Raw genomic sequence first — 20,785 nt, 5'->3', positions numbered from 1 at the left:
TCTAAACTATGGCAATACAATACCAAAAGGTTTGGGAGCTAAAACGTTTATTCAATCGTGAAGTAATTTTACGAATATGTTAAATACATGTATTCGTTGTAGATATGATATCACTGGCAATTTTCAATGTCGCATTGGGCTGCGCAAGGGATGTATCCTCAGTCACTTTCCTTTCTCTTTCTTTCACAATGAACTGAATTGCTTCTGCCTGGTTAATATGGCGTGCAAATGTTCCCTAATGTACTTCAACAATTTTTAGCTGCTGATGTATATCAGTTTCAGACAATATTATTAGATTCCAAACACAGTTGAAGACTTGGATAAATTACAGTAAAAAAAGGAAATTTGAAAAAAAAATTATGTGTTGTATTTAGAAGGTGTCGAGCGACACTTACTTACGCAAATGGAAAATCAATAATTATTATTAATCCATATACTGTATTGGTATTTTCTAACACAGTGGTCTTTAAGAAGTAGGAAAGGTTTGTTTTCAGTAACTGTGTAGTGTACACTTGAACTGACGGATATAACGGGGAGTCCTGGCCACTTAAAGAATACTCCATTCAAAATGAGCATAACGAACTATGGCTACGGAACGTTAGTGGTCCCTTTCTTTTCGTTAAAACCGCAGTTGATTGGGAATAAATTCAAACTGTATAGTGTTTGGGCTATCATGTGGCATTAGCTTCTCTTGAACTGTCTGATGACAGTGTAGACGAGGACGATGGTGACGACAGCCATGGTGATGGCGACGATGCCGAGGCCAATCAGGGCGGGCATCAGCCATTCTTTAACACATGTAATGTCCTCTGAGGATGTGGCTGCAAATGCAAGACAGAGAACGACGTTTAGGAAAATACCCTGAAAATTACTCGAGGTCGTTATATTCCACTTCATTCTCTTCCAACAGAGGTTACTTGTCACATATTCCTGCGTAACCTCTGTTCTAATACGACCCTTTCATGGTGCCAGTGTTCAAGACTCGTGATTGGAGGTAACCAGATTTAGTAGTGCAATCAGCGACCTTGTTTCAAAAGTGATCGTTCGCAAGATCTCGGTAATTTCCGGATGCATCGTGAAAACTTGAACCTCTTACCGAGCGCGACACTTAAATGTTTCCTCTAGGCAGAACTCAGTTATGTCATATTTGTTTCTCCACACTGCTTGCATTTGTCAAGTTGAATCTAAGTCGATGTTACACGTGCTCGGATTGGACAGAAAAAAGGGAGATAAATCTTCTGCCATTTGTTGCCGCTAGGGTATTTTATGAGAAACGCGAAGCATGGCCGTATTAGAACAAAGGTTCGTAGGAAGATATGACAAGTAACCTCTGTGGGAAGATAATGATTCCACCTGTGAATGGAACGTTTCTTTACTGAGCCATTTGCACTCATCATCCATTCTTGTGCATACAAAATGTGACGTCACCTTGTTTCGTGGATTAGGTTGTAAGTTACGGCATATCACCGTGTACCACAGCCCATTACACGAAGTACTGACACATCGTAAAGCATACAACGAGAAGTGAGAAGGCTGGTGATAACCGTATCATACTTGACATTTTGTAAAACTAAAATTTGGTATTAGTGGCATTAGTGGAATTGGGCGATATTTCTCATTTAGTGTACTTACGTGTAATGCAGAGATTCAGAATATTTTTATGGGCGAGGCGAGTCAATGTGTGTTCATCAAAAAGTACCTCTTCGTGACTTACGAGACTTAATCCACGAGCTAGCATGATTATTACCACAATCCACGAATCAAGGTTATCCACAAATTTAGGTTACGGTTGGTTACGTGAAACATATAGATATAACAAAATGCTACCCTAAACATGTAGCCACTCATCAGGACTAGAATCTGCTCTCGACCAGATGGTGACTCATAGCACCAGTACAAATTCCTCGGTTAACGATGAGGAATAGCCACCGAGGTTATATCGCTGCTTGGGAATTACAAACACACCAGGCAGTGTGAGCGTACCCTCCCCACTCCTAACAACTACTCTCCTCCGTACCAAATCCACAAAATCTATACATCCTACTTGTAAATGCACTTGGGTCTGCCAGGTAGACGACAGAGGTCAATGTCTCATCTTCTGATGCACCCGATATGGAGGCGTCTCTCCTCCGGCGCCCTGTGGCACATGTGGGCTGTAAAACCAGAATTTCAGCTTCCAAGAGAGTTACACACTCACTGAAGAATTAATTTTGAATTTTAAGGGATGAAAGAGTACATGTATACTGCACAGCAAAACACCCCCGCAACTTTGTTTTTTGGGGACAAGTTTTGAAATAGAAGACTTAATTTTATGAGATTTCATTTGTCGAAACTCCCTTTTCTTCTGCGGTTAAGTATACCGGTATTCGTAACTATTCGGACCACGCTGCACTCAGAAATAGTCCAGGTCCATGTCCATGGCGGCTTTCTGTCAATAAACGAATCTGGACCAGACACTCCAGTGTCTGACATGAGCATCGTTCGACCCTATTGCTATACCATTTCATGTTTGGGACTGGTCAGTGAGCCAGACCACCCAACCCGGTCAGTCGCTGCTTGCGATAACAGAGAGTTGCTGAAGACCAGCACGGATCTTCACCGATCCATGTGTGTGAGTATGGTGTCACGCCTCTTCAGCAGTATTCCAGCAGTATAATGGCGGGTTCACCAGAAATGGGCTTCACCCTTTCACCCAGGTGGGGAGTCGAACCCGTGTCTTCGACCGAACGCTTTTACCACTAGGCTACCCCACGGCCCCTGAGCGGATTTTAAGCAAGAAGACATGGTCATTAATATCTCCGCCACGGTTTTCTGTTACAGTGTTTATTATCTCTATAAAGGCATTCATGTCCTGAAACCACATATCAAACTATGTCGTCCCTGTCTAAACGGTTTCTGAGAAAATCTGGCCCGATTGGGAATACCGTACAGCCAGGAAAGCTACGACATGGGCCATAACTCTGTAACAAATTGTAACATGATTTCCGTTTTTAAACTCTACCTGGGCATTTTATGTCCTGAAAAATAGATATCAAATTTTGTTTCCCTATCTGTAACGGTTTCTGAGAAAATCTGTCCCCATGGTCTCGGAGGGGCGGACGAACGGACGGAACGCAAACCAATATCCGACTCTCATTTCGTTACGGGGGTATCGACTGATTAACACAATGAGCATCAGTCTGTTATGACATGGGTAAACAACCTGAATCAACAATCCTGTAACAGCATAATATGAATTGCCACAGGGGAGCTGTGAAATGGGATCGGAGTGAGGTATTTGGACTAAAGGTTTACTCAGAAGAGAATGGAAACTATGGTCCGGCTGCTGTCAAGGTAAGTTTGCACGTTTGTTTATAACGCAATATTCCAACAGTATTCCATCGTATGGTGGCGGTCTGTAAATAATTGAGTCTTGACCAGACAATCCAGTGATCAACAGCCTGGGCTGGTAGTTGGGATACAATGACATGTCTCAACCAAGTCTGACCACCCGTTGACGTTAGTCGCCACTTAAGACAATCATGGGTAAGACATATTCTAACCGGGATCTTCACGGGTGTTTTTGTGATGTGGTAAAGACGCTTATGTAGCAAAAATGTTAAGGTATTTTCCTGGTCACTTTAAAAAACCTTTCTGTGAGGATTTTGTATGATCAGGAAATATGACTACAATATACTTGACATGATTCAAGAAGGAGCGTGTAAACCTACCATGACAGCAGCCGTTACTATGGCGTACACTTTAACTTGTGTGACAATTCCCATGGCTCGGTCGGAGAAACCCTCGTCATCATCGAAAGTAAACACCTCGACCTCAAAACACATGGTATGACGGGAAGAACTTGGATGCCACTCCGGTGTCGCTGACAGCAGGCCATTGTTACTTTCACACCTGATACGGCAAAGACAGAAGCTTCAGGTAATACCGTCACAACCAACTGAACACGCTCTGGTCAAGATGTCATCATTCATTCGACTGGAAATTCCGGTTGTTAAAGGATGTGTTCATGGTTCACTATGAAATAAACTAATGTCCAAAAGTAACGATACATACATTTATTCAAAATATTTTAAATAAGTATTACGTTTTGTATAAACACATAATTACGCGTCTCCCATGTTTCAAACAAAACGTATTCGATCGAAGAATCCGGGTATATGTGATTGATTGAAAAAAGTGCTCTTTGCTGTTTGTCTCTCACTTCTCCTTGACGGAGAGTATTGCGTACCTTTCCTTTGTGGATAGTATTACATACTTCTCCTTGACGGATAGTATTGCGTACCTCTCCTTTGTGGATAGTTCTACATACTTCTCACAACGGACCTTTCCTTGATTGATAGCACTACGTACGTCTTAGTGATGGATAGCGTTATGAACTTGTCTTATCACGCTACGAACAATTATATCACAACAAGTATCCTTTGTATCCTCCGTAAAATTGTTCTACATTTTATACGAGGGTCCTTGTCATCCTCGAATGTCATTTACATTCATTATTTTGCTATGCTAGAATTGAATTTCATGTTACAATCACAGTAGATGCCATAATGGTATCTTCATAAACATATCCGGAAGCATATTTAAAGCTAGCCAAGTCTCGCTATGCGAGATCTCTTGAGACAAATTACCCACAATCCCTCCATCATGGCCTTGAATTGTATTGGCTTTATTTACTCACCCCTCATCATACAGGATCTTTTGTCTGTAGTGGGGTGGTGCCCGGGTGTTGTTAACGGTGATGTTGTGAACTGCGATTCCATTGTAACCATCGACTGTTATTGGAGGAAAGAACATATCAGTTGACACAGCAGATGAAGATCAGAGTTAGAATAGATGGAATGCTCATCGCCTTGTATTTGTATAATATTACGTGATGCATATTCATGTCACCGTGTAAAGCGTTTTTTTTTCAAATTTGTAATATAATTTCAGATATGAAAAGAAATGACCAGAACACCGGTTTTCATAGCCAATGGCACTGTGGCAAACTGATCACATTAAATAAATAAGATATCAAAACGACTACCTATCTGACTTGTGTCTTGGACATATGATATTAAAATGCATGAAACTGGGCGAAATGAACACAAACAATCGACTTCTACGGCTTATATCCGGCTCTACCTTCAATATACACATGAGTGAGTGTGGTTTAACGCCGCTTTAGCCATCTTCCAGCGATATCACAGCAGGTGTCACCAGAAATGGGCTTCACGTATTGTAACCAATTGGGCAATCGAACCTGGGTCTCTGGCGTGACGAGCCAACGCTTTAACCACTAGACTACCCCCCGCCCCTGTATACACTTGAAATCTTACCGTCATTCACTGTTACGCATGCCCTGACCTTTTCCCCCAGAGGTGACCGTTCCGTGTATCGCGGTGCCATCAGGCCTGACCACAGTTTGGGAAGCTGGGACAAACCCCGATATTCCCCCGTTCTTAGTCCCACTGCCGTGACAAGAACATAAATAATATAATAATATAATTTGTCTGTGATATCCTCATTGGTATACTGGACAAAATAGGAGATATTGGTATTTTTAGGATTGACAGTTCATAGTGTGTCAGTGAATGAATAGATCCCTATTCATGATATCAAAATTTACATATATCCCTAACTATTTTTGTCCAGTAGTTTAGCATAACGTACGGACGAATACAGCTGAGTCCATGAAAACACTGACTTGACAAGTTGGAGTGTATTTGTGTACTGACATAGTTCGCTTATTTAATAGGATCCGGCTTTCTGACGCTGTGTTGGGCAGAGAGAATGACTTCATAAATGTGAGAAGAATTATGGTTGCTACCGAGGGTAAGGGTTTGCTGCAATACGTCTAGTTTTAAACAAATAAGTCATTTGCTGTTTTAGTGCACTATTATTCATATCTAGGTTTCTTCAGCTATCGGTTATCTGTGTTAGAGTGAGTGAGTGAGGTATGGATTTACGCCGCTTTTCAGCAATATTTCAGCAATATTATGTTGGGGATACCGGAAATGGGCTTCACGCATTGTATCCATGTGGGAATCGAACCCGGATCTATAAACGTGGTAAGCGGTCACTTTAATCATTTGGCTACCTCACCGCCCCTATCTGTTAGGGGTGAGTGAGTCCATGAGTTTAGTTTTATACCGCTCTTATCAATGTTTCAGCAATATCATAGTGGATGAGACTAGAAAAGGGATTCATCCGCGTGGGGAATAGAACCCGGGTCTTTGGCGTGACAAGCGAGCGCCTTGACCACTAGGTTACCCTGCCGTCCCTTGTCTTAGAAACGGAAAAACATGATATATCGGAAAATATGCACAAGCACCACATATAGTAACAAATAGGTATTCATGATTGAGTGAGTTTAGTTTTACGCCGCACTCAGCAATATTCCAGCTATATGGCGGCGGTCTGTAAATCGAGTCTGGACCAGACAATCCAGTGATCAACAACATGAACATCGATCTGCCAAACTGGGAACCGATGACATGTGTCAACCAAGTCAGCGAGCCTGACCACCCGATCCAGTTAGACGCCTCTTACGACAAGCATGGTCGCCTTTTATGGCAAGCATGAGTTGCTGAAGGTCTGTTCTACCCCGGGACCTTCACGGGTAACTAGTAAATATGACAAAATGAACATCGAATGTAAAAGACGCTTCAACCATCTTCTCAATCCATGGTATCTGCATCTCAAAGTGTGAAGTGGATAAATGTAAGATATACTGATGTGCCATCGCTGCACAAAGAGCCCGAGTCCAGTTCGTTGAATCAGAGTGAATGAGAATTGATCAAACAGCATGAAATTGAAATGAATTGAGTGAGTCGCAGTCAGCAATATTCCAGCTATATGAAGGCAGTCTGTAAATAATCGGATCAGGACCAGACAGTCCAGGAATCAACAGCATGAGCATCGATCTACGCAATTGGGATACGATGACTTGTGCCAACTCAGAATAGCGAGTCTGACCACCCGTTCTCGTCAGTCGCCTCTTACGACAAGCATAGCTCACGGATCATCGCGGGTGTCGATTAATCAAAAGAAGAATAACTCCTGTCGACACCAGATCGTCCTATCACACCAGACTGAGCCAATGGAAAATCGAGAATGGTTATTCACTACGATGGATCTGATATAAGCTCCTGATGGACAACAGAGTAAAAAACTCATGAGAACATGAAACCTTTATCAATATCAATTTATTTCTTGTTTACTAAATGAAAATAAGCCGTGTAATGTGCTAGCTTCGGAACAGAATACACATATCGGACATTGAAGCATTTAGCATGCAATAAACAAGGAGTGGCCTAGTGGTTAAACCGTTTACTAGTAATACTGAAGACGGTTCGAATTCCTATACGAGTAGAATGTGTGAAGCCCATTCTGGTGTCTCCCGCCATGACATTGTCGGAATATTCCTAGAGACGACTAAGTCAGAACTCACTCGCTTTTGTAAAAGTGTAACTTTGGACATTACCCTGATTATGGTGACGTTAAGATATATCTGACGCATACCTGATCTGCCTGACGTTAACCGGCTGACTGTTGATGGGGAAAGGATCGCTGTGGGTGCAGTTGAAGGTCACTTCCTCGTCAGTGACTAACACAATACCGGGAGAGTAGCGGGCGCTTAGTCTCAACTGGAACGTGTTCTGTCCCCACTGATGCAGACATATGGTCAGGCGAGTTATACAACTGACCAATCAGATTCCAGCTCTGATACAACTAGCTACAAACAGAATGGCGACACTCATTCGAGCCGTTTTGATCGAAACTCGAGATCTCTACTGCAATGCCGTTATCGTACCTCACGGAATGCTTAAGATAATTGAGCACATAAATGAGAAGTCGTTATGGACTTTGGCAGCCGAATGGCGGACTGTGCACAAGGTGGATTGTCCGGTTAAATCATAATTCCATACATGTATTTTCATTTCAGTTGAACAACGTAATAGTCATTCACCATGATGACTAGCATGGCAAAGACAGCTTAAGGTAATGCTCAAATATACTCCTTAAAGGTAGAGGATAATGAACTTTCAATTTGGATGGGAAGTGTAAACGTTAAGAAACTTTTTAAGGACAGACATCTTAAGAACGCACCACCATTTCCCTCTATTACCACCCCTAAACACAACGCATGATTTGCACGTGCACAACGCAGTAGCCCCATACACGTGCATGGGGTCCCAATCATGATTTTGACGTTTTTCAAGCAGGTCGAGAAATCCCGTAGAACATTAATTTTGACACTCATCTTGCGTCACACATTTGTTTGTGTTTGTTTCTAGTCGTTTATTTTAAAATGAAAATTGTATACATGCAAACTACATGCCATGCACCAATCATCTTTCAAAAGCGACTATATTCCAAATAAATATGATTGTAAGGAAGTGCAAATGGTGATGCACTCTTAAAAGATTCAATAATATCACATCAACATTGATTGACTCTGGTAAATCTCCTACATATTTTTAATCGTAAATGAAAAATAAATGAAACATATGAAGATTCCCTACTTTTTTAGAGAGTATAGAATCATCATTGGGTACCACTCACTAATTTCGTCACTGAGCTATATAAAACCCTTTGGCCATAATGACATACAATGTATTTCATGATTTTACTGTAAGGCTATCCGAATATGTTTCTAAGATTGCAATCTGTCGCCGTCCATGAACTTAAAATTAGTCTTGTAATAATCAAAAAAGATTATTTGACAAGTTCTCATCTCGATTTTTACTGTGGAAGGTTATGCACACTCATATGCATGAAATCAACCCGAGAAGATCCGAGCTGGAGTTGATCTTCAGGAACCCATGCTTGTCGTAAGAGGCGACTAACGTGACTTGCTGGTTGCGTTTGGAGATGAACACAAATAAAAATACGCATGGCCAAAACCATGCCTACTGAATACTGACGGACATGACGCTTAAACTTTGAACACCTTAACCACTAGGCTACATTAGCGCTCCTCATGAAACGAAAGGTCACCTCTGTAATTGGTCCAAGATCTCCGCAGGTGCCGTTGTATTCGAATACCCCTGCATAGCCCACACAGAAGTCTGGGATGCCGTCACTAGGATCAGGTGGGTTAGGAGCGAGGGTGAGGTTACAACCAGGGGTGTTTCTGTGGTCGGTTACAAAGATCTCGCCAACGAAGGTGTCCAGGGAAAAAGGGGTGATACAGACGCTGATATTGTTCTGGTTACACTGGTGGTAGTCTGCAGAGGAAGAGGTATAGATGGATCAAAACACGTCTAATGTTCTGACGTTATGATTATTGGTCAGAAAGATCATCAACAGACCATTTTCAAAATATCAAACGTTAATACAAAGAAGTACCCATAAGTACTGTCCTCAGGAACAAATCCCATTTGGTGTAAAAGGAGAAAAATGTCTAAATATGGAAAATCAGTGATTACACCTGGTATTCGTGAAATTCGTGAAACTTCCGGAAACACCCTCATCTGTACACTTTAACAAAACGCCCAACAATAGTACTCTTATTTGGATCAACGTTCGATTTAGTTAATTAATAGTGCCTCATGTGAAACTATGCGAAAATACCTCGGTTTCTCCAATGTATCTGCCATTCACAGAAGTTGGATATGTATCTATTTGCATGTTGAACGCCACACCAACAACGCTCCAGCTATGTGACGACGGACTGTATATAATCGAGGCAGTCAAGGCAGTTGATATGATGACGTGTTAACCGAGTCAACGAGACTGACATACAGATCCCGTAAGTCGCCCTGAGATACAGATGGATTGCTGAATATCAATTCTAACCCGGATCTTTACGGGTCCCATCACTGTAGAGTCCTTACTGTCCTTACCCGCGAAGAGCCGTGGTGGAAAAGGTCTTCACCAACCCATGCTTGCCATAAAAGGAGAGTATACTTGTATGAGGCGACTAACGGGATCGGGTGGTCAGACTCGCTGACTTGGTTGACTCATGTCATCGGTTCCCAATTACGCAGATCGATGTTCAAGCTGTTGATCACTGGATTGTCTGGATCAGACTCGATCACTCGAACACTAAACTCACTCACACACTCTGTTCTATGAGGACAACACATCGTGAAATACTCACAAGCTGTCCTGTCGCACAATGATCCCGTAAATCCGGGATCACAAATACAGGAAGGTACGCCGCCGTTGACCACACATACTCCTCTTTGACAGGGAAGGTTATTGCATTCCGGTCCATTCAGGGTACCTGACACAAAAGAGCACCGGCAGCAGTGAATTAGGTGCACGTGTGCACAAGGTGTGCCAACTTTCATGGTAAATATATTAAATAACTTACAAGAACTTCGTCAAGTTTGTTTTAAAATGGTTTGTTTTTACATTTGACGAAAGTGATGAGGTTGATGTTCGATGCAATCCATGCATTCTTCACGGAACTATTGACTTGTCTTGGTGTGTGTTTGTGATAGATATCATCAACAGATATACGCTGATCTTGATTTATAAACACAAGGGTCCCAACGGTCCCCAGTATGCTGATCTACCTGGCGATTCTCAACCCGTTTTTATATTGTATTGTCCTATTTTGAAATCTTATTTTAGAGATTGATTTTGGTTTTAATCCTTGTTACTGTGATATACTAGATGGTTTTACTTTGTTGACAGGTCTTAGTCACGATTTGGCTGCAATACTACCGTTGTGACTATAAACATAAACTAACTCACTCATAAACACGATATTTTCGTAATCGGACAATGAATAATCCGATGAGTATGTCTAATTTTTACTTATGTTAATGGCACAGTTAGCTCCATCGAATCCGTCCGTGCAGCGGCAAATGCCCACATCAGTTATGCATGTGCCCCCATTCAGACAGAACTGTCCCTGACGGCGACAATGAGACGACACAGGGGCTGAAAGAAAATTTACAAAAGCCGGTTGTATATTCTGCGTAATAAATTCTCTTTAATTGTACAATACTTATACAGCCGGCGAACAATATTCCGTGTTCGTAAGATATGGTTGCAGCCTTAGGCGGTTGCGTGGTGGTGTGAAGTACCTGGGTGTCAAAATGGCCGTGGCATAGCACGCATGATGGCTAGATTTGTTTTGTAGAGGACACTGAAAATAGGCCTGGCATGACGAGCCATAGGTCGCTGCTTGATATTCAGATTCTAAAACCTTTTATCGCACAATAATGTAAGCTTCACATGTTTAAAGGCGCATATGAAATAACATTTTGCGAACCTTTTCAGGAGGAGCTGACTACGAACCTTAGGAGCTGACTGCTCTGTATAACATCAAGCTCTGCAACCATCTCGAGAACACACATTGTCACATATAGATTATTTTCTTGTCCAAATGACGAAATAAATGCTTAGTCACAATACCGCTATAAAGTCCAATCTGAGAACGCAAACTGGTATACACAAAGGAACATATCTGTTTTGTTGGTTGTTGTTTTACACAGCAGAAAAGCAACTATGTGGCGGCGGTCTGTAAATAATCGAATGTGGACCAGACAATAAAGTGATCAACAGCATGAGCATCGATCTACGCAATGATATGGTGACGAAACAGATCTGCAAAGTGGAGAACACAACTTGTGTCCATGAAATTCAAAAACTGGCTATACAGCATTAAGTGTAAACTGATCTTTTAAAAAGTTACTTGTGTATTTTCATGTCAAGTACAAATGCAGGTACGTTCTTACTATTCACACTGGGTTCTGTCTGTGAGAGTTGAATATATATGTAATTGTCAAGACAGTGAAAGGTATTGTCGGTGCTAAGGATGATGAAATTCAGTTGGTCTAAATATTTGCGGAGAGTTACGTAACCGCAGGAAACAGGAGTATAGATCCGAATACGTAAGCAATAAGTTCATCAACTGGCTCTGGACAGTTACCATTATTTAGTACAGATCAACAGTCCGCTATAGATGTTTGTTCTGATATTAGTTGTCCTAACACACACTGTTGTCACTTGGTTGATACATGGAGTACTTACAATCATCGTCAAATATGAACACCCCGATGCCGATCTCTTCAATGAGTTTGTCACCGACTATTATAATCTCAACAATCTCCAAGTCCTCTGTTTCCTGGAAATGTAGTAAAAGGCAGATTTAAGTGCAAATCCTTGTACACCACCGCTGAACAATCACTTTTGAAAACCAACATGTCACGGGGTAACGGTGTGAGTGAGTGAATTTCGCTTTACGCCGCAGTGAGACTTCCTGGCACATGTGTCGCCTGGTTTGCATATGTTGCTATTGAGTGAGAAGAGACTTAAGAAGAGACTGTGCGTGTGCGTGTGCGTGTGCGTGTGCGTGTGCGTGTGTGTGTGCGTGCGCGTGCGCGCTTGGAATGTTGGAACAAAAGCTACCGACTACGTCAATCGAACTAGCCAGGAGCGGCACGATGAATGGCCACTCTATTCCTGTAATCATCTGGAATACCAACAAAACCTTTACAGATCAAGTAACCTGAAATCTATTTTTGTACAAAGGTCAATGTCGTCTATCTTAATTGTTTCCACTCTGACAATGAACGGTCTACACCTTAAATGTCAAATTATACTTGGCGCTTCCCTTTGTATTCCTTACTGGCAATCGACATCACTTTCTATTTCCGTTATCATCTGTTATTTTCGAATATATACTACCTTCTTTGTTGAGTATATGATCAAGCGAGGCATGGATACATCGAAAACATGAAACCATCTGTAGCTTCATTTTTTATAGAAAGTTAGGACATTGTTTACGATTTCTCAGATGTCAAATGGCAACCTTGTTCCGGCTGTTCGGACATGTTGACGATCCACTGACAAAGGAGCACCCCATCACAATAATAGACCCAGCCAGTTGTGACACGGTCACGCAAGGTATTAGTATTCACTTGATCAGGTCAAGCAGAACAAGCTGTAAGTGTGTATTTGTGTCTTAATGTATCAGAATTGAGAAGGGTGAGTGAGTGAGTGAGTTTAGTTTTACGCCGCACTCAGCAATATTCAAGCGGTCTGTAAATAATCGAGTCTTGACCAGACAGTCAGGTGATCAACAACATGAGCATCGATCTGCCCAATTGGGAACCGAACACATGTGTCAACCAAGTCAGCGAGCCTGACCACCCGATCCCGTTAGTCGCCTCTTACGACAAGCACAGTCTCCTTTTATGGCAAGCAAGGCCTATTCTACCCCGGGACCTTCACGGGTCGGTGAGTGTGTGAGTGAGTGTGGATTTGCGCCACCTTTAGCAATATTCCAGCAATATCATGGTAAGGGACACCAGAAATGGACTTCACACATGCTGGAAATCGAACCCAGGTTTCGGAGTGACGAACTTACGCTTTAACCATTCGGCTCAGAAGATGAATCAGTATAATATTCCAGAGGGTACAAAGCATGGTGACTTACCGAATCGTCGATGATATGAACGAGGTCTGGGATAGTCAGAGTTGTCTGCCCTGCGAAAAAGTTGAACTCTCTGTTTAGAACATCGGCGTAGTCGCTCCCCTGGCGTGCCGACACTTCCCGGGTATTCACAATTATGGTAAATGCAGTCAGGGTGCCTTCTTGCCGAGAGATTGTCAGGGATACATTGTTTAAACCTTCCTTGACCAGAAGAAATGAAGAGACAGTTAGTTGCACCGGTTCACCTGAAACATGGGCATCAGTCTGACTATACACGGAACACAGATTCGCTCCACACACTGTAACCATGTGTTTCAACCCGTGTCGTGACTTCATCCGTGGGAGATTACATGGTTACAATGGTTGAAACCCATTCCTGGTGCTTCCGCCGTGACATTGCAGGAATATTGTTGAAAGTGGAAACCACACTCACTCAGCCACTCGTCATTGGGTCAGCTTGGCGTAACAGGAAGATCATGAAGATCAACATTCAATACCAGGAATTCTTCTAATTCAACGACACCGTTGAAGATCTGGATTAGAAATGATCTTCACTGACCCATGCTTGCTTCATGGACAAAACATTAGTCTGGAATATCCGATTCTGACACAGTATCTGGTCTCCGAGCAGATCAGTCCTTGTTTTATCCCGTTGTCCTGGATGCCAGGCAGGGCAACAACATGTAGCCGCAGTGTAAGTTAGCGTCTTTTAGGGAGATCGTACTCGGAATATATATTAGCCACAGAAAGAAACTATGCATTTTGGAATTAATTATATTTTATACTACATGTGTGCTCAAATACAGTTAGCTGCACCAATTCAACTGAAACAAGGGTCAGTCTGACCATACATGGAACACAAATTCGTTACATGTGTGCTGAAATACAGTTAGTGAGTTTAGTTTTACGCCACTTTTAACAATATTCGAGGAATATTACGACGGGGGACACCAAAAAATGCCGTAGCTACCATTATGAAAAAAGCCCAGGCTTACACATGAGTGTTGCTGAAAAGGTTGAGCAAGCCCTCAGTACAATCTAAACATAAAGCTTTGCTTGCTGCGCGCCTGACCAGAAATAAGCTTCACACTTTGTGCCAATTTGGGGAATCGAACCCCGGTCCTCGGCGTGATGAGCGAAAGCCTTAACCACTAGGCTACCGTACCACACCACCCGTAGTCAAATACAGATCTACTCAGTAATTAGTGATCTGAACTGAACACGTATGCATGTGCTATGTCTTTAATTCCGATGAACTGGTACTCACGGTCATCATCAGCGATGATAACAGGGAAATCCGTCGGCTGTTCACCAGGCAGTGAAATGGACAGTACTCGGATGAAGAATGTCTCATCTATCTCAGCTTCCTGAAATTTATCCAACATACAGCGACTATACTGAACATATGTATGTATGTATGTATGTATGTATGTATGTATGTATGTATGTGTGTGTGTGTGTGTGTGTGTGTTTTCGTTTGTGTGTTTGTGTTTGTGTATGTATGTATGTATGTATGTGTGTGTGTGTGTGTGTTTTCGTTTGTGTGTTTGTGTTTGTGTATATATGTATGTATATATGTATGTATGTATGTATGTGTGTGTGTGTGTGTTTTCGTTTGTGTGTATGTATGTATGTATGTATGTATGTATGTATGTATGTATGTATGTATGTATGTATGTATGTATGTATGTATGTATGTGTGTGTGTGTGTGTGTTTTCGTTTGTGTGTATGTATGTATGTATGTATGTATGTATGTATGTGTGTGTGTGTGTTTTCGTTTGTGTGTGTGTATGTATGTATGTATGTATGTATGTATGTATGTGTGTGTGTGTGTGTGTGTGTTTTCGTTTGTGTGTTTGTGTTTGTGTATGTATGTATGTATGTATGTGTGTGTGTGTGTGTTTTCGTTTGTGTGTTTGTGTTTGTGTATATATGTATGTATGTATGTATGTATGTATGTGTGTGTGTGTGTTTTCGTTTGTGTGTATGTATGTATGTATGTATGTATGTATGTATGTATGTATGTATGTATGTATGTATGTATGTATGTATGTATGTATGTATGTATGTATATGTGTGTGTATTTATGTGTGTGTGTGTGTATGGATGGATGGACGGATGATGTATCAATGTGTTTACGTATGTGTATATGCATGTATGAACGGAAGGGCGCACGCGCGTACGCACGTACGCACGAAAGCACGTATATGAAACACCCTTATGTGTAACAGATTTTCATGCTCTATTTCGCAATATGTAAATAGATAGAAAACCCATGTATTTATGTAAATAAATGCTTATGCACCTAAAGAAATTACATGAAATCTATCATATAAGATGATGTATAAAATAATGTTCCTACATCTGTCAGTGTCAGTTAAACAACAAATAAACACTCATTTTGAATAACTGTAACATAAAAAGAACACTAACAATGTCTGGTATTATCTGCACCGGAATGAACAGCTGCACGGCATCTGCAGGAAGGTTTACAAGGGTTGCAGACTCCGGAACGTAATCAACACCCGCGACCGCGCTATTATCGGCTGTAGTAATCTGGAACAATGAGCGAGTGGGTGAGTGAGTGAGTTTAGTTTTACGCCACACTCAGCAATATTCCAACTATATGGCGTCGGCCTGTATATAATCGAGTCCGAGCCAGACGATCCAGTGATCAACAGCATGAGCATCGATCTACTCAAATGGGATACGATGACATGTGTCAACAAAGTCAGCGAGCCAGACCACCCGATCCCGTTAGTCGCCTCTTACGACAAGCAGGGTTACGGAGGATCGATTCTAACTCAGATCTCAAAGAGTCAATATGTGCCCTTTTCAAAAACAGTTCTGATTCAGGGAGTGATAACATTACTCTTTTAAGGAGACCGCTAATGCGTTTTCTTGTGGAAAATAATTTCCATTGATTCTATTCACACTGGGAATAATGGCTATTCGCAAGCCATGGATTGTCTGTTCCAGATTCTTTTATTTACAAACCGCCGCCACACAGCTGGAATTTTGGTGAGTGCGGCGTAAAACAACAAACCAACCAATTGAAAATGAAACGTCAGTGACAAGGATCTCCGAGGCTCTCTGAAGCTGTGGAAATCTAGATTAGTCACATTTCTTGATGCGTGGGTTTTCGTTATTTATTTGCTTCAGGGTTTGTATGACAGATTATCTTTCATGCCATTGTTTTAGTTAAGCCGTTTGTCCTGAGCTGACGAGATGACGTTATCTTTTTCATCGTGAAATATCTAAACTTTTGGATAAAGACTATATTCAAACTATAGCGGCCGTCTGTAAATAATCGAGTCTGGGTCAGACGATCCAGTGATGAACACCATGAACATGGATTTACGCAAGTGGGAACCGATGACGTGTCACCCAAGTCAGCGAGCCTGCTCACACAGTCCCGTTAAATGGCTGTTTCAACCAGCATAGTCGCTTTCGTGGCAAGAATGGAATTTTCAGGAATGTCAAAAGAAGTATAAAGTTTGGTCCTTAACAAAATTCCTCCTCAGCCTCTTTATGAAGCCAGTTTCGGTTTGAAACTTTGAAAATAATTATTTAAAAATACGGTACTTTTTTGCATTTTGTAATATATGCTAAATGAATACCGATATGTTCCATTCCGTCACAGGCGTCGAGGTCACTGTGAGGACGAATTCAATCAATCCGCTTTCCTCGTCCACTATCAGCGGGCTTAGGGTCAGGTCTCCTGCAAGATTAACATTCAAATTCAGAGTCACAGTGATACCCAGCTTGAATGCCTAACACACGAGGGGTTAATTTTCGTAGTCATTCATCATCCACGTGTGTCCGTGTGCATGTGCGTGCGCACGCCGCAATACATTAATTTTGTGTTTCCTGTCAGCTATTATTACACGTAAAACACTGACTGTGTTTTGTTTGGCGCAGTCTGTGCAGAAACAAATCTGGACAATCCAGTGACTAGATTATCATGAGCATTGGTTTTCATAGCTGGGATTTTAAGAAATGCATTTGTGAAATTCATTATAAATATCTTATATTTAGATTCAAATCGTTGTCTTTTCTGAAGAGAGTATCTGCGTTTCAGTGCTGAAATTAATCCAAATTAAGGTTTTTAAAAACTTTACGATATTTCTACAGCAAAACTGTTCTTATAAGTCAGTCTAAAATATAGATGGTATATTTTGACTCCAGTGCGGAAAACAGTGCAAAGAAAGAATCTGTGAGCTTAGTCTTACGCAGCCCTTTGACACAATGCACGGCGGGTGACACCGGGAACGAGCTTCACATATTATGTCTATTCGACTACGTGAAGATCCGGATTTGAATTGATCTTCAGCAACCTGTGCTTGTCGTAAGTGACGACTAACGGGATCGGGTGGCCTCTTTGACGCGTGTAATCGTATACTCATTGCGTACATCGATGGACATGATGTTGATCACTGGATTGTCAGGTCCAAACTCGCTTATTCACAGACCGCCGGCATATAGCTGTAATGTCGCTGAGTACGGTGTTAAAAGCAACCAATCAATGACTCAGTCAGTTCATCCATGCATCATCTATGCAGTCAGTCACATGGCTACATTAACTCCACACCGGCATTGATGTTTGCTAAAATGTAACGATCAAGCCATGGCTTCTCGACTGCAATGTGTATGATACAGTTATCCTATTTCGCTGTCGGAGCTTACCGTTGCAGTATTGACAAGTCTTTGCATGTGTTTTTGACTGGTGTCGCAAGTAAGGAAGGATTCGCTAACAAAATCGCTATTTTGATGGTGAGCACCACATATAGTAACAAATAAATATTCATGAGTGAGTGAACTTAGTTTTACGCCGCACTCAGGAAAATTCCAGCTATATGGCGGCGGTCTGTAAATAATCGAGTCTGGACCAGACAATCCAGTGATCAACAACATGAGCATCGATCTGCGCAAAAGGGAACTTATGAAATGTGTCAACCAAGTCAGCGAGACTGACCACCCGATCCCGTTTATCGCTTCTTACGACAAGCATACTCGCCTTTTATGGCAAGCATGGGTTGCTGAAGGCCTATTCTACCCCGGACCTTCACCACGTAGGGTGGTCAGTGATCAATAAACTCATTCTCACGGAAGAGTCGGAGTTGTGCTATCGACTGCTGTTGACAGATATTTTCTGTAAATGTACTAGGGGTTTTGGTGGCTCTACTTCTTCCTATGAAGGTTTCGGAATTAATACTATTTTTGTCGAATCCAAACTTAAATGTGCATACTTTTTTGTGCTGATGCATTTTTTGTATGTAATGACGGTTTTCAATGTCGAAGGTCAATAAGAAAACTTAATGTTACCATTGACTGGCACAAGACCACAGACAAGCAGTTCCAATAGCAGGAGAAGACACGTTGGTGCTTGAGACATATTTTCCCAGAAATCCTGTAAGCACTAAGTATATATATAGTACTCGTAGTATACCAATGCATTAATATCACGCAACACAACCATTTGCCTTTCCGTACCATTATCTCAGGTGCAGATCGCTAAAGACAAGCTTTGCAGGTTACAGGTAGAAATAACTCATTGCTATAAATAGAAGACTTAGTGTTTGTAAGGACACATTGCACATGGGAACACAAGAGCTTAAGTTCTTATAAACTAATACCAACTTATTTACGTAAATTTTCAATAAAAAAGGAAATGATATTTGAAAGAAGATGCACATACCTGTGCCCAAGTTTTCCAACAAACGTCTTTAAAAATAATTTTTTCAGTGATTCAAAGAAGTAGCTTGCATCTTACCCTATCACCAATATTGCTTCTTCGCGAGTAAGAGGGTTTTCATCTAATGTCGTTCCATGTGTTTAAGACGCGTCCAGTTTGAGATATGAGGGGTGGAGAACTCTCAAACTGCTTACAAGTTTTTACTTCCTGGTGACTGACTGGTTGTGTTAACGGTTTTCCAGTCTGATTTCAAACACGTTTCGTGTTGCATATATCTATAGAATTTCGCCCACAAAAGCACAATGTAAACAGTCCGGCAAAGGGGAACAGCATTTGAGTACAACGCATCTAACTGCCATAACCGTGAATGGGTTTTGATATTGGCTGGGTGGTCGTCACAAGGATCTGTTGTGGTGGATAGGTGTGGTGTGAGTCATGACGATGGAATGGGAATTTCTGTGTAGCCTGTTTGATGAAATCATGTTTGAAGGTTTTTGTACTGCCCTTAAGGGATTCCACAGAGTGATTTGTTGGGAATAATGTTGCATGTCCACAATGTTAAGGTCAGTGAATGTATCGATGTCTGGTGTGCCTCAATCCAGTGTTCTGTTGAATTGGCATTCTATCACTGCCAGAATCTAATTTGCATATCACGTGGCAACGCCATTATTTCAGCTTCTGACCGGACTCTAAAACCTGAAGATTTGCCTGTTCCTTTTGATATTTTTCTTGGTCCAGTCAGGCAAGCCAACATTTTCGTGTAAGCCCGATAGGTTTGCAAATCTTTACATTTAGATAGTATCAAAGGCTTGCCCAACCTTTTCAGCAACGGTCATGTATAAGTCCTGGTTTATTCTATAATGGTAGCTACGCCCCTGCCAGTATATCTAATGCCAAGTCACTATTCAAATAGAAACAACAATCCCCATGCCACCAAAGAAGAACTTGCTTTAAATTCACAGAAAGAAGAGCAAGAAATACCGTTTGGGTGCACAGACTTGTAAGTTTGCAACCACAAACTAGAGCTAAATTCAGTTATGTCAGTTTTGTAAGTTTTCACCTGTGTACAATAAATAATGGGTATTTGTTACTATGGATGAAGTTGTGCATCTCTGTCTTCAGAGTGTTTACGCAATTCGTTACAGCTGAAGAATGGGCTTAAGGTGCTGTTACTATCGTGTTTGTTTTGCGAAATTCTTTCGAAAAGATAAAGATCATAACTCGTCGTAGGATGGTATTTATATTACATGAGCCAGTGATTTTTTATTAACTTTCAGAAATATTTCAGGACTATCACAGCGGGGGACACCAGAAATGGGCTTCAAACATGGTACCCAGGTGGGGAATAGAACTCAGGTCTTTAGCGTAACGAGCTGACGCTTATAAATTAACCATTAGGATGCCTATTACAACATTGACTTTGAGCTACATGTTGAACAGGAAACATCCAATGTATACATACGCGTTACTATGTTGGAATAAAACGTTCCGTAAAAACGCCTTTGTGTATAGTCTGTTTGTCGTGAAAAAGTACCAAATCGGATGAATTTCACTTTAAACGAAAAAGTAAATTAAATGAAGTGAAGTTAATACTGCAAATGCTCACAATTTTACCTTGTCAACTGCACATTTAAATCTCAGAATTTTATTCGAATCAACATAAGCTAAAATTTTAACAAACGATTATAGATTCAAATCGCTGGTTTGTATT

General features: G+C 41.3%; 1 pseudogene; it reads right to left on the bottom strand.

The window, feature by feature from the left end:
* Window positions 1-30: 30 nt before the first annotated feature.
* LOC137298967 (EGF-like domain-containing protein 2) lies at window positions 31-18,774 on the bottom strand (annotated as a pseudogene).
* Between the last annotated feature and the right edge of the window lie 2,011 nt (window positions 18,775-20,785).

This window comes from Haliotis asinina, chromosome 10 (assembly GCF_037392515.1).
Source record: "Haliotis asinina isolate JCU_RB_2024 chromosome 10, JCU_Hal_asi_v2, whole genome shotgun sequence".
Taxonomy (NCBI): domain Eukaryota; kingdom Metazoa; phylum Mollusca; class Gastropoda; order Lepetellida; family Haliotidae; genus Haliotis; species Haliotis asinina.
Note: the sequence above shows the minus strand (reverse complement) of the source record. Positions and strands in the feature narration are given on the sequence as shown.